General features: G+C 42.7%; 1 long non-coding RNA gene and 1 pseudogene across 1 annotated transcript in view; one reads left to right on the top strand and one right to left on the bottom strand.

The window, feature by feature from the left end:
* LOC111739296 overlaps positions 1–13,570 on the bottom strand; it is a 54,599-nt gene that overhangs the window by 22,104 nt on the left and 18,925 nt on the right. The window lies entirely within an intron of this gene.
* LOC111739328 lies at positions 12,322–12,437 on the top strand (annotated as a pseudogene).

The raw sequence follows: 13,570 nt of genomic DNA, 5'->3' as shown, positions 1-13,570 counted from the left end.
TTCTGGTTTAAATAATATATTAATTCCAAGTTACAAAAAATAAGGAGTATTTTTTTTTAATTTTACACTAAATCTTTGAGTCACCACGATCTCATTAGCTACTATGTCAACACTGAACCTGGCAGGTGGCGGATGTCACACTCCCTCAACTCATTTTACTGTGCCATCTCTGTGTCTTAGTCTGCTCAGGCTGCTATAACAAAATATCATGGACTGAGTGGCTTAAACCACAGACATTTATTTTCTCACAGCTCTGGAGGCTGGGAAGTCCAAGATCAAGGTGTCAACATTGTCTAGTTCTGGTGATGACTCTCTTCCTGGCTTAGAGAAGGCCACCTTCTCACTGTGTTCTCACCCGGTGGAGAGGGCTCAGCTCTGGTGTCTCTTCCTCTTCTTATAAGGGTGCTACTTCTATCGGATTGAGGCTCCACCCTTATGACCTCCTTTAACTTCAGTCAACTTCCTTAAAGGTCCAATCTCCAATACAGTCACATGAGAGGGTTGGGGCTTCAATATATGAATTTGGGGGTTACACAATTTAGTCCCTAGCAAGTGAGTTGGTCAAACAATTTATAACTGGCATATTTTTAGTATTTGATTGCAAGTCAGATCTAAACAATCAAGGAGGAAGGGTGTTGTTCCTTGAGCATTCTGTCCAGAGCCTCACCTCTTCTCTGCTCTTTTGCTGCAATTGGTGCGGGATATAATGATGTCACAGCCTGATAGCAATCTCCTCTCTCATTGCTGGAGCTGGTGAGTAATAGGGGTTATTTTTGTTTGGGGTGAGGTGAGAAGTTTTGAGTTGGGTTGGGTTTCTTTGTTTGGGTCTGATTAGTTTGATTTGTTTTTTTCTTCTTCTTTCCTACTCGGAGAACAAGAAAAGGTAGGATTCCTGCCTAGGACGTGTGGTAAATTAATTGCCTAGGAAAGAAATTTATCAGAAGTGACTATTCCATTCATCAGCTAACATTTCTCAGTTGTCTCTGTGTTTGCTGCTGAGCTGTATTTCTCCACAGTGGACTCTGACTAAATAGTCATTTCAATGGAGATATGAATAAGGGAAATAGGGTTTTTTGAAAATGTATTTCGTGGGGATACAAACTTATACTGTTAATTATGTTTTATGTGGTCTGATCTGAAATTTATATTCCCTGAGCTCATAGCCCCTCTTGCTCGACGCCCCACCTTCTGATGCTAGCATTAATAGTCTCCTAACATTCAGACCTCAGATGTTTACCCTGAGACAGTCCTTCCCTAACCACTCATTCTGGGGTCCCCAGTCACACTGTCCATCATCTTTGATTCTCTCCTTAGCACCTACAATTCTGATTTTCTTTCCTTTTCTGTCTTTTTTCCTTTCCTTTCCTCCCCCTCTCTTTCTTGTCTGTTTCTCACACTAGAATATAAGTCTGCATGAAGCAGGCACCTTGTCTGTCTTGTTCATCTCTGTATCCCTTGTTACAAGGACATGTCTGCCATAAAGTAGCACTCATCTGTTTGTGGAATAAACAAATGAATGAGTGAATGAAGGGATGAGTGCACGAGCTCTCTACAGGGAGGAGAAGGCTTTTTATCTCAGTTTAGCAGTTTCTGTCTTAGCATTGAGAGGTCTTCACAGTCAGTAAGAGGGCTGCAAAAGGAGTCAAGGCCGATGAGACAGATTTCTTAACGATGAAAGAAAGAGAATAAACAGAGAAGCAAGGATGAAGCACTGGAATTGAAGAATTCCCCTTGACAACAATTAAAAAAACTCCTCCAGTAGTAATTTCATCTGTTTGTGGCAAAGACTTTTATCTTATATATATTTATTTACATGCCTCTTATGATTGGGTGTGTAATAAAGTTTTAGAACGTACAGATATATTTTACCAATCTGTTTTCTCCAGCACTCTCAGCCACTCGATGGCAAGAGGAGTGAAAGCAGAAGGCTGCTGTAGTCCAGGGCTGGAGTTTGAGGGGGTGGGGCTCCTCGAGGACAGGTGTGAGTTGTTAGAGGCTCAGGTAAGACAGTAATTATAGTGATCAATCAGGGGTTCAAATGAAGCCTGGTAAGCAGAAAGTCCAGTTAAGTGCTAATATGTCACAAGAAATTGGAAGAATTTGGGCACTTGAGGTCAAGAACCAAGTGTATTAGGCCAGAGAAGCAGAATGATGGACCCATGGGACCACAGAACGAGATGTTGCTTTGAGTTTCTCGGGTGGAGAAGGTATAGGAGGTGACACAATCCTGGTGTGACTGGAAGCGGCGTGGATATGAAGGTCACTGGAGGCAGGGAGGTCAGGATAATGGGGACAGCATATTGGCCAGGTTATCTTTACAGATATTACAGGCCCCCAGGGCTGTGGCAGGAGTAGATGTAGAACGACTATAAATCAGGTCCCATGAGAGGCCAATTAGGCAGGTGGGGGATGTTGCTGAGGAAGAGGAAAAAGAGGAAGACAAAGTGACATGACTGGAGGAAAGACACCTCAGAAGAGCAGGAGCTTATACACATGGGTGGAAAAGCCATTCTGTGGGAGATTTGCAAAGCATTTACTGAACTGACCTGTTTGCAATAGACACCTATAAAGGTGATATTTAAAATTCCTGGATGAACCATTCCGTATTTTGAGACCTCCTGTGCTTTATCTATCACATACCCAAATGAGAGGTTACAAAAAAAAGTACCAAAGAAAAAATAAAGAGCAAGTATGCTCTAGAAGTGACAGTGAAGAAGATGGGAGAACACAACCTAGTTCCCATCGCCTGGACCCTAAAGTGGGAAAGAGAGGGCTGTACAGGAAGCGTTATCCTCAGGGAAGAATGGTGCTTCTTTCCCACGAGGAGGGTCGGGAGAGCCAAGACTAGGGTGGGCGTGTAGGAGAAGCTGCAGAGGGAGGTAGGGAACCAGCTGGGAAGCAGGCAAGGCTGGAGCTGTGCAATTTGTGCTAATGTGTGTGAGAGAGAGAGACCCACCCAGCCTGCTCCTCTCGCCGAGCCTCACGTCCTGGCGCAGAGCTGCGTCTGCTCCAAGGACGAACTGTCAAGTGCCAGGGCCTCTGCCCGGGGCAGTCGGTTCTATAATACCCAACGTTCCCACCCATACAGGCTGCACAAGTCTTGGAGATGAGAGACTGAAGGGTAGCAGAATATGCTACCCTAAAATACAAATAGAAGTTCAGGACATGCCACCCCAAAATATGCTACTTTGGAATATTGATTATGTTGAGCCATAGGCACTTGAAAACCAGCAAATGCAGGGAAAGGCTTTCTCTCAACTCCTTATCTGCCTAAAGACAGAGCCTCCAAAAGAAGCTCAAGTGTCATAATCTCCTGCTGGGCAGTTTCATCAACCAGGGAAAACTGCCTCTTGTCACAGGCGAACAGACCAGAAGTCAATGCCATACCCAGACAGACCTTGTCACAAACTGTCATACCACCTTCTCCCATCTGTTCTTCTAAGGGCCCTCATCCTTCGTGAAAATAATTTCATCTCCCCTAAGAGGCCTATGTCCCCCCTCCCCTTTCCCTATTAGGATGGCATTTAGGCCTGAATTCCAAGCCACCTCAGGGAGTTCCTCATCTTTCCTGGGTGTCTCCCATATATACACGAGGTCTGTGTGTTAGCAAATTTGTTTGTTTTTCTCTTCCTAATCTTCCTTTTATTACAGGAGTCTCAGCCAAGAACTCAGAAGGGTAGGAGAAGATTATTTTTCCTCCCCTATAAGAGCAACAGTGCAAGAAACCAGAGGGAGAAGGTATGGGGGAAAAAGAGAAGCCAGACCAGAGAGGACAGGAGATGCACGTGGAGGGGGTGAGCTCGTCTGCTTTTCCTGCAGTGACCAAAGCTTATTTCCAGGACGTGAGAGGTCTGCTGCAAACCCCGTGGGTGGCCTGAGTCATGCTGGTCCCAGGAGTGGCCGAGAGTCTTGCCTGGCTGACCTGAGAGATGGTGGGTTTGCCCTTCAGGTTGAGGTCGGAATAAGGTGGAGGGCCTGGGGTAGAATGTGAATGGATCAATGAAAAGAGAGGCCCTATCATAGACAAAAGACTAGTGAGTAAGTTGAGTTGTGCTCCTGAACATTCCGGACCTCTGGTATCTATCAGTGGGGAAGTGAAAACCTTTGATTTTTCCAAGTAATATTAAGTCAGTAGAGAGAACAGAAAACTGATTAATTTCAGAAAGAATAATCTAATGACTCAATCGGATTGTGATATGTTTAGAACTAACACTATATAATATAATGCAATGCAACACTAACAACAACACTTCTTTTGTTTTTATTAGAGAACTACTACTATCCAGTCCCTAATAAATTTTGTAGAGGGAAGGCATTTCGGGAAATAAAAAGAAGTGTGCATGAGGGCCCTCGTTCTTAATGAGTTTGCAAAAATGGACTTAAGTCCCTGGACTATCTAGCCTGTCTTCATGCTGGTAGCTCAGATACAATCATCGGTGAACGTCAAAACTTCCTCCTGGGACCATCTATGTTAGAGCACCTGCAATGTTTCACAGACACCTGCTGAAGCAGAATGTCTGGGTTTGGAGGAATGCAGGAATTTGCTATTTTAACAAGATCCTCCACTGATTCTTATGCATTATGTCAACACTACATATATATATATATATATATATGGATATATATCCTTTCATCTTGCTCTATATATTTCTTCATGAAGTGACCAAGTAGAAAATTTTCCTGTACAGCACAGACAAGTTCACATTTAATAACCCTCCTCCAAGTCTGTGTTTGTTTTGTCTGGTCTCAAAGTTGCTTTTAATAAGGGAGTAATCATCCTACCCCATTGAGCTTATTTGTTTATTTTTTAAGTGATGCTTTGATTTCACAGACGGGCTGTGTTTATATTGCCTTTGGTGTCCTCTCAGAGAACTTTAATGCCAATAAGAAAACGTGTTGGCTTATCTTTTCCATTTTTTGAGTACCATGTCCTAAGATGTCCTCAATCTTAGACATGTGAGGCTTAGAGCTGCACAGAGATGCATGAGACCCTGGCAAACCTTCAAGAGCAACAAAAGAAAATCAAAAGGAAACCTCCACGGGAAGAGTAAGTTCCCCAAGGGCACTTTGAAGACACTAGGAAACCACAGAAGTCAATTTCAATAACAATGAAAACCTACTACTGAGTCTTTCTAGATGTGTTGTATTAAGAGGGATGTTGCATTAATGGCTACTCATTTGAGAAGGATGTCCACCATCTCCCTGCTTAAGCTCCCAGAGGGGTAGGGAGGTGAAATGAGGACCATGGCAGGTAGGGTGGATCTTGCGGATGGAAATGCCTTGAAGATGAGGTCTATTCTTATAAGTTGTATAGAGCACCCAAAATACAACGCATGTATGAAGCCTCATCACTAACCACAATAGTCTAAATTCTACTCAGTTCTAACGGGTTTCTCAGAGTATGTCAGAGGTTGTCAACCAATCAAGTACACAGAATGCCCCCACCTTCCCTACAAAAGGAAGTCAATGGCAGTGCACAGCCTGGGGACCCAGCTCCAGCTCTGCCAGACCCATCCAGCCTACCCCACCTAGTGGAACCCAAATTCCACCAAAGAAGCTCAGCACTCATCTGTTTCACATTGGGCTTCCATACATGTAGGTTTCAATTGCTAAAAATGTCCTGCTCCTTTAAAATTTCTATTAAATGTTAGAAAACCATTGTGTATAATGCTCCCTAAAGTACAGTACCTTAGACCAAGAAGGAGGAATCCCCTGCCTAAGAATCAAATAGCGTGTTAATGGCAGATGTAGGGCGTATTCATTTCCTATTGTCCCCCTATATTACCTAACTCCTCAGAAGGAAGCGGGGAGCCCCTTAGGCTCAAAGTATATCTTGTGGTTCACTAAAGAGGGTTAGAGGATAGATCCTTCACCAGAAATGAAGATAGCTTTGCTTGCCTTCTGTGTTCCTCTTGGGAACCTGAGTATGATGGAATGAAGCACCCCAATATCTGAAAGGCCCTGAAAGCAACCCAAGGGCTGGTATACATGCCTATTGCCCATGTTAATCAGAAACCAGCAAACAAGGGAATCAGGAAGAGAACAGCAGGGAAGAGAGGCCAGCTGAGCTGATGGTGCTGGTAGGTCTGTGTGAGACCAGGACAAAGGAGGCAGTGATCACAGAACGATGACGGGCTTGCACCAGCACTGCCCGGCAGCTGGGTCACCTTGACCCACCACTCAGAGCCCCCTAAGCCAAGAAGGATTGACTGGAGAAGAAACCAAAGGGGACTCTGACCAGAAAACATACACCAGGAAGACCATATGAAGACACGCAGAGAAGACGGCCATCTACAAGCCAAGGAAAGAGGCCTCGGAAGAAACCCCACCTTGATCTGGGACTTCCGGCCTCTAGAACTGTGAGAAAACAAATGTCTGTTGTTTAAGCCACCAGTCTGCGGTACTGTGCTATGGCTGCCAGAGCAGACTAATACAACTAACAACATCAGACTTATGGTTCTTGGATAGAGGTAAACCTATGTCGCCGAGAATAATGAAAAATCTTTTATCAGATAATAATTTGAAGAGAATAGCACCGCTCTTTAGGAATGTGGTGACTAGATACTTTGCAAAGGTATTCAGCCAGGTGTGTCTTCTGGGGATTCATTGCCTCCTTGTAAAAAGAAACCACAACATTCTGAGGAAGGAAGGAAGGGATATAATTTGGGTGTCATCAGTCATTCATGCCAACCCGAGGTACTCAAATAGTTACATACCTCTGGGCCCTGTTCTGACCTCACAAGAAGACCTTTCTTGGTCATAATATAAGCCCTGAGCAGCAGAGCACACACACACAGTCTCTGCCCTAGGTCCAACATCCAAATTCTGAGTAAACTTCTGGTCTAATGGGCTTTATTTGTGTTCCCTAAGAAAGTTACAGGCCAAGAGTTAGAAATGGACAATGTCTCTTACCATTTGGCTATTTCTAATTCCTGGCAGAATTAAGAGGCGCCATGAAACTGGGATCAAGGTAGGATGGGCCAGAAGTCCTTATTATACTATTCCTAACAACAACCACTCTCACTAAACTTTCTTATCGCCAGCACTGTGTTAAGTACATCACATACATTTTTGTCTCTCAGGCAAGATTTTAACAACACAAAGGAATCAGCCTGCACAGAGAAAAGCACCAAGAGTCAGGCCTGTGTATTTAGGGTATGAGGCAAAGAGCGTTTCAGGTGATCTCCTGCTTTGTTCATTACCGCGTCAATTGCTTTTCACTGGAAATGCACCTATGTGCCAAGATTCTCAGATATACAATGGCTCCTTGCTCCTGACCCTCTCCCCACACATATTATTCAATAATAACATAGTTTTTAATTAATTTATTTACTTATGCCCTGTCATTATTTACTCAGACATTTTCCACTGTTTTCTCTTTCTCATCTCCTTCCGAGACGTGTATTTCGGGATGCTTAATATTGTCCTATGTGTTTAAAGCTCTGTTTTTCTTCAATCTTTTTTCTTTCTTTTGTTCAGTGTATAATTTCTACTGTTTATCCTCACGTTCACGGATTCTTTCTTCTGCCATCTCACATCTGCTCTTGAGACCACTAGAAAAATTTTTATTTTGTTTCTTGTATTTTTCAACTCCAGTATTTTCATTTGGTTTCTTTTTATAGTTCTTATTTCTCTATTGGGATTCCATATTTATTGAATCACTGTCATCATGTTTTTCTTTAATTTTTAGAAAATGGTTTCCGTTAGTTCTTTGAACTTGTTTTTAATTGCCATTTTGAAGCTTGATCTGCTAAATTCAACATCTGGGACCACTCGGAGTCAATCTCTACTCACTACTTTTTTTCTGAGTATGGGTCACGCTTTGCTACACATTTGCATATCTTGTAACTTTTTTGTTCGTGAAAACTGAATATTTCAGATATTTATTTTAGGTAATATTTAGCAGCGCTGGATCTGATTTCTTTTCCTGAGGGTTTTATTTTAAACTTGCCTGCATTCAACTGCAGAATTTCTCCGCCCCAGTGTGTAGCTGCTGATGTCTCTGCCTGGGTTTTTTACTCCTATTGTTATTTGTTAGCTTGATTTTCTAGAGGTTGCCCCTTGCCTGTATGGCTTAGTGGTCAGCCAGTAAATTCGGGCAGATGTTTTTCTCAAACACCAGAAGCCTGTAAAGCTTCCACTTCCTGTGAATAGGTGCACGAGGGTTAGGGAGGGCATCTGAAGTTCAGCCGGCACTAAGTCCGCATCATTTTTCACATTCTACTGGGCTTTTGCCGTTTCCCAGTCAGCCCCCGCGTGTGGCCAGCCCAGCTCAGCCCTTCTTTGGCTCTCTCATTCCAAGATTTTCGATTAAACTTATGGCTGGTTCACCACTTACCCCGACCAGGAGCACATTCTCAGACTGGCAGAGCTGTGAGTTTTTCCCATTTGTTTCCTGCCAAGTTGTCTGTTACTGTCAACACTGAAAGTTTTTGTCCTTTGCCCAAAATTGATCTGCTGCCTTTGGCAGCAAACTTGATGTTTTTTTCTGGTCAGCTCTTGCTGATAAAACTGTGGACAGAGTAGCGGAGAGGGCTGGGATAGAGGCAGACAGGCAACAAGGCTACAGACCCTTGCTGTTCTTGCCGGAAGCTCTAGCTATTTTTCATGAGTAAATGTTTCTCAATTTGTTATCTGCCTTTAGCCAACTTCCAGGACCCAGAAATGGCTGGTTTTGACAGTGTTGCCCAGTTTCATACTTTTTCGGGGGGAGAGGATTTGCTGACTTTTTCATGCCACCATAGCTGAAAGTTTGGCCTCTGAAGTGCTTTTTTAAAATTTAAATGTGATGGGGCATTGGTTTCCCAGTTTTTGGTTGTTTTCACTGCCCTATGGTCCTAATATTTGTTTTTGCTTCAATAATTTAAATTATCTGCCTGACTCTTGAAGGCATTTGAGCTTATGAATTATGATCCACAGAGATAACACTTTGATAATATCCTAAGTGTAATGGAACATGTAAATAATGCTGATCATTTCACAAATATCTCCTTTATTAATGCTACATCCTCGGATAGAAATGCATTCAAGAGAAGGTCCTTGTCTCCAAGGCCCCTAAAATTCTAGGGGCAACAAAGGGCATGGATACAAAAAGATAAGTAATGATGCAATGGCTAGAGTCTACGGTAAACACAAGAGTGTTCTTTGCAGGCTGGGAAGGACAAGAAATGATTTCTTAAGTTTATGACATACAAACCCTTCACATGGTTTGAAAGGGTTCTTTTCATTACTAAAGATGATGTAGGTACTTTTACTGAGGTACTAAGAATGAACTTGCTTCAGTTGGAGAGAATAAACTGATACATCCTAATAAAGAGAGAAGAATTTGGGATGCTGAATGTTATGGAGTGTTAGATGTCATCTTGCTGTCGGTGCAATGGGCATAGTAAACAGAAGACTGAATCAAAAACCAAAAAATTCTGGTTCTGCTTCCAGCTTTACAACTACCTAGCCTTGAGATTTGGGGCAGATCAACTATCATTTTGAGAAATTCATTTCCACATCTGTAGAATGAGGAAGAGGAAATCATATTTAGTTCAAAGGCTCTGTGGTTTTAAGGGAGAAGGAAATAGCCTTGTTCCTAGACTCTAGAAGATATGATTACATTTGGTCCCACGTATCATAAGAATTAGTCACCAGATTTGTCTTAAGCAATAGTCTCCAGAATGGTTCAGCAGGGTTTCTGAATGGTTTTGAATTTATTTTAGTAAAAATATTTTGAAAACCTCATGCAAATTATGACATCTTTGTCTGGGGGCAGGGGAAGCACATACTCCTAGACACACAACATGTTGCACATAATCTCAGGGAAATGACTTTCCCCTGGAAGCCAGGTCAGGGACTCTAGAGAGAAAACAGTCAAAAAAGAGGCCATGACGAGCTTTAAATTCTTGGATTTGCTCTGGCCGATGTAGGCCATTTTTTTTAGAACACTCAAAGAAAAACAAGAGTGAAGGTCTGAATTAAAAACTAACCTAAAAAAATCTATTATAGAAAATGAAAATTGTTCATTGCTGAGAAAGGCAGACTCGAGAACAAGAAAACCTCACTCTTAACAGAATCCCAGGCCCAAAAGAGGAATGAAAAATTAAAGACATTAATATTTATCATAGCCAAAGAAAAAAAGACTGCAGGAAATGATTAGTAAGTCTGCAACAGCAATTATAACCAAAGACAGGAAACTGAGATGGGAGGCTCATCTCATTAGCTAATTTGAATGCAAACCTACAGGAGGACATTTCTGCTGGGTGCCTCCAGGGAGCCTTTAATCTTTCCATAGAATGAGCACTCAGAGATCATCGGGAGCGTTAGTGATGCTCTCTCAGGCCCCTTCTTTTTGCCTCTCCCTTTGGGAAAATGGACAAGGAATTCAGCTAGGTTAAGCGAGCATTTTTGATTTGAACTCCTAGAACATATATGTTTGGTGTTCATTTTGAAAACTAGATTAAATCATTTTACAGAGAACCAGCTCAAGGATTAAGGTTCAAATGTGTCTGACAGAGCAGAAGAGGCAGAACCCAGGGGGCCAACACAGGGCCTTTGGTTTCACGGTAATGCGGTTTAGGCTGCACAGAGCTGAAGGATAGAAGGTCAGAGGTTACCAATTACTAGGGAGGGACTTCCACGTTCTATGGTCACAGGTGACACTGTCATTATCTGCTCCCAATACTACTGCTATATTTACAGGCTCCCAAGTCACTCAGCAGGGAGAATGGCATCAGATGCAAAAGGACATATTCCACAGTACTCAAGGACTTTGGGGACAAAAGATAAAATGCAACAACCTGTGTGTTTTCTTGCAGGCCTGAGCTTTTTGCTATTTAGAAGGTTGCTAAAGCTAGCAACTAGAAGCGTCATTTGAATTGCCTTGTAGTGGTGGTTCCTGCCACACAGGGAGCACTTCTCAGAGGGTTTTCATGTCACCCATGATGTTTCCTCCAATAACATGATTTCCTGATCAAATACAGGGAATTAGTCAACCCTAGGCAGCTCCTTCTGAAGTTTTCCAGCCGCTACATCTTGGACATTGTAGGAAAGATCACCAGTGTTCATAAAGTTTCCATCCACTTCATCTGTCTTTAGTTCTCCATCTGTCACTGATAGGACAATCGATGAGAAGGCTAGATAGCTTCTCAAAATGCTCCCCTGTGTTCTCCCTAATCTGCATCTGTATATTCGGCTGCCCAGCAGAGTCCCACCTGCATGTCTAATTGGGCGTCACAAATCCAACACATTCGAAACAGAACCCTGGATTCTCTCCCCAGACCTGCGCCTCCTCCAACTGTTCCTGGGTGCCCTTGATCCCTCTCGTCGTTTCCCCTGCCACATCCAGTCCGTGTTCCCTGATAAGTTCTGGGCTCTACTTTCAGCGTCTGACTACCCATCACTACCCCTACTGCTACACCAGTGTCTCGGTCACCATTTCTCTCACCTGGAATAATGCAAGAGCCTCCTAACTGGCCTCCCCCTGTCCACCCTTACTCTCTACACACTAGCTCCATGTGGCAACAGCAGTCCTTTAAATGCTGAGTCAGATCCTAACATTCCCTGTTCAAAATCCTCCGAACATACCCCCTCCCTGAGTCCAGCCCGTCTTCGCCACGGGTATGAGGCTATGCACCTTGCACTCCAGCTCTGCCCCCCAGACTGTTTCCAGAGCACTCCAAGCCTGCTCCCACCTCAGAACCCTTGCTTACGCAGCTGCCCTGCCTGAGAGCTCTTCCCCTACTGCCTGATGTCTACAAGGCTCATTCCCTCACTTCCTTCAGGTCTCTGCTCAAATGTCATCTCATCGGGGATGCATTCCCGGCTATGCTGCCTAAATGACAGCACATCTGTTTCTCCGTTAATCCTCTTCACTCTTATTCATAGGAGATATATTATCATTACCTGACATTACTATATATTTTTTATCTTTTTTATAAATTTATCTTTTTGAGTGGAGATTTTTGTCCCATTCCCCTACTCTATCCCTATGACTTATGACTGTCCTAGAGACAGACACTCAATAAATATTTTTTGACTGAAATGTTATTGGTTATTCTCCCTATATGTGCGTATAATGGTATTAACTATTTTTTATAGTGAAAATATACACACGAAGTACATGTAATACATATGTGCAATTTAAAGAATAAGTGGATACCCATGTATTATGAGGAAGTGTGCTGACAATATCTTCTGAGTTACCAAAATAGATTTTACACCAAGTCCAAGTTCTAAATTCTTTCACATTAGGACGTGGTTCCATAGTGTAGCGGTTAGCACATCTGCTTTACACGCAGGTCCTGGGTTCACGCCCCAGTGGAGCCGCGGTTCATGGTCTGTGGCCATGCCACCCTGAACAAGCCTGATGTCTGATCTCGGAATCTAAGCAGGGTTGGGTCTGGTTAGTACTTGGATGGGAGACCACCTAAGAAGACCAGGTGCTGTAGGCATAAATAATAATAAATTAAAAAAAAATTCTTTCACATTATGAGTCAGTTAGGACTCTCTTTGGTGTAAGTAGCAAAACAGTTAACTCAAACTGCTTAAATAATAAAGAAATTTATCATATGAAGTCTCATGAAAACCATCCAGAAGCAGAGGGATCTTTAAACAGTGGTTGATCCAGTGGTTACAGGATGTCATTAAAGTATAGTTTTGCTCCTTCTCTCCATTCTGCCTTCCTCGATACCAGCCTCATCCTAAGGATGACTCACTAGTAGTGGCAAGATGACTGCTGATAGACCCAGGCTGTATGCTTTGTCTTCATGTCCAAAGAAAGAGCATCATAAACTAGAGATGCTGAGAGCACTATGACTGGACCTGCTCGGGACCACTGCTCACCTCTGGACCAACCGCATGCCTAGGGGAATGCAACATGCTGATTGGCTTAGCTGAGTCAAGTGCTCCAACCCTGTAGCCTCTGGTAGAAACACATGGATTCTTGAATAGAAATCAGGGACTTTTAGAAAGGCAGTAACTTGAGCTGGGATTGTATTCACAAGTGTCCACTGCACCCCTATTCACCAAAGAGCTCCTGACACCTGTCATTCAGAGCCAATTTTATCTAGCTATAGGCATATTTTAATAAGCCTGGTGTCTGCCTGCCCAGCTCAAAGCAAGTGAGAGAGCTCTCGAAGCAGAGAGATTGACAAAAATAGGCAATGACACCAAGTAGACAAAAGATTAAAAAAAAAAAATCATTTAGCCACATGTGCAAAAAAGACCGACACAGTGGCCCACTTATGACATCACTGAGTTACTCCTCAGTATAACAGGAATGCTATGATGACCCTGAGGAATAAAACATCTATGCTGTATCCTGTAAACCACATTTAGGTAGAAAAAGGGATATTTGGTGGATTTTGAAGAGATTCTATCAAAACTATTATAACAATGACACTCAGAGATAAGTTCCAGTTCTCCCAAATGATGTCAACTAAATGAGCTGCTGCTAGCTATAATTATCAAAATGACTGAGATGACAAGCCATTCTTTGCATGGTTTCAGGGAATTTCCACCTATTCTAGACCTATTATTATAAAGAAAATTATAACAATTTAATGAACAAAATGATTTTTTTTTT

The sequence above is a fragment of the Pteropus vampyrus genome, unplaced genomic scaffold (genome assembly GCF_000151845.1).
Source record: "Pteropus vampyrus isolate Shadow unplaced genomic scaffold, Pvam_2.0 Scaffold49, whole genome shotgun sequence".
NCBI lineage: Eukaryota > Metazoa > Chordata > Mammalia > Chiroptera > Pteropodidae > Pteropus > Pteropus vampyrus.
The sequence above is the reverse complement of the archived record's forward strand: the minus strand, read 5'-3'. Positions and strand labels throughout refer to the sequence as shown.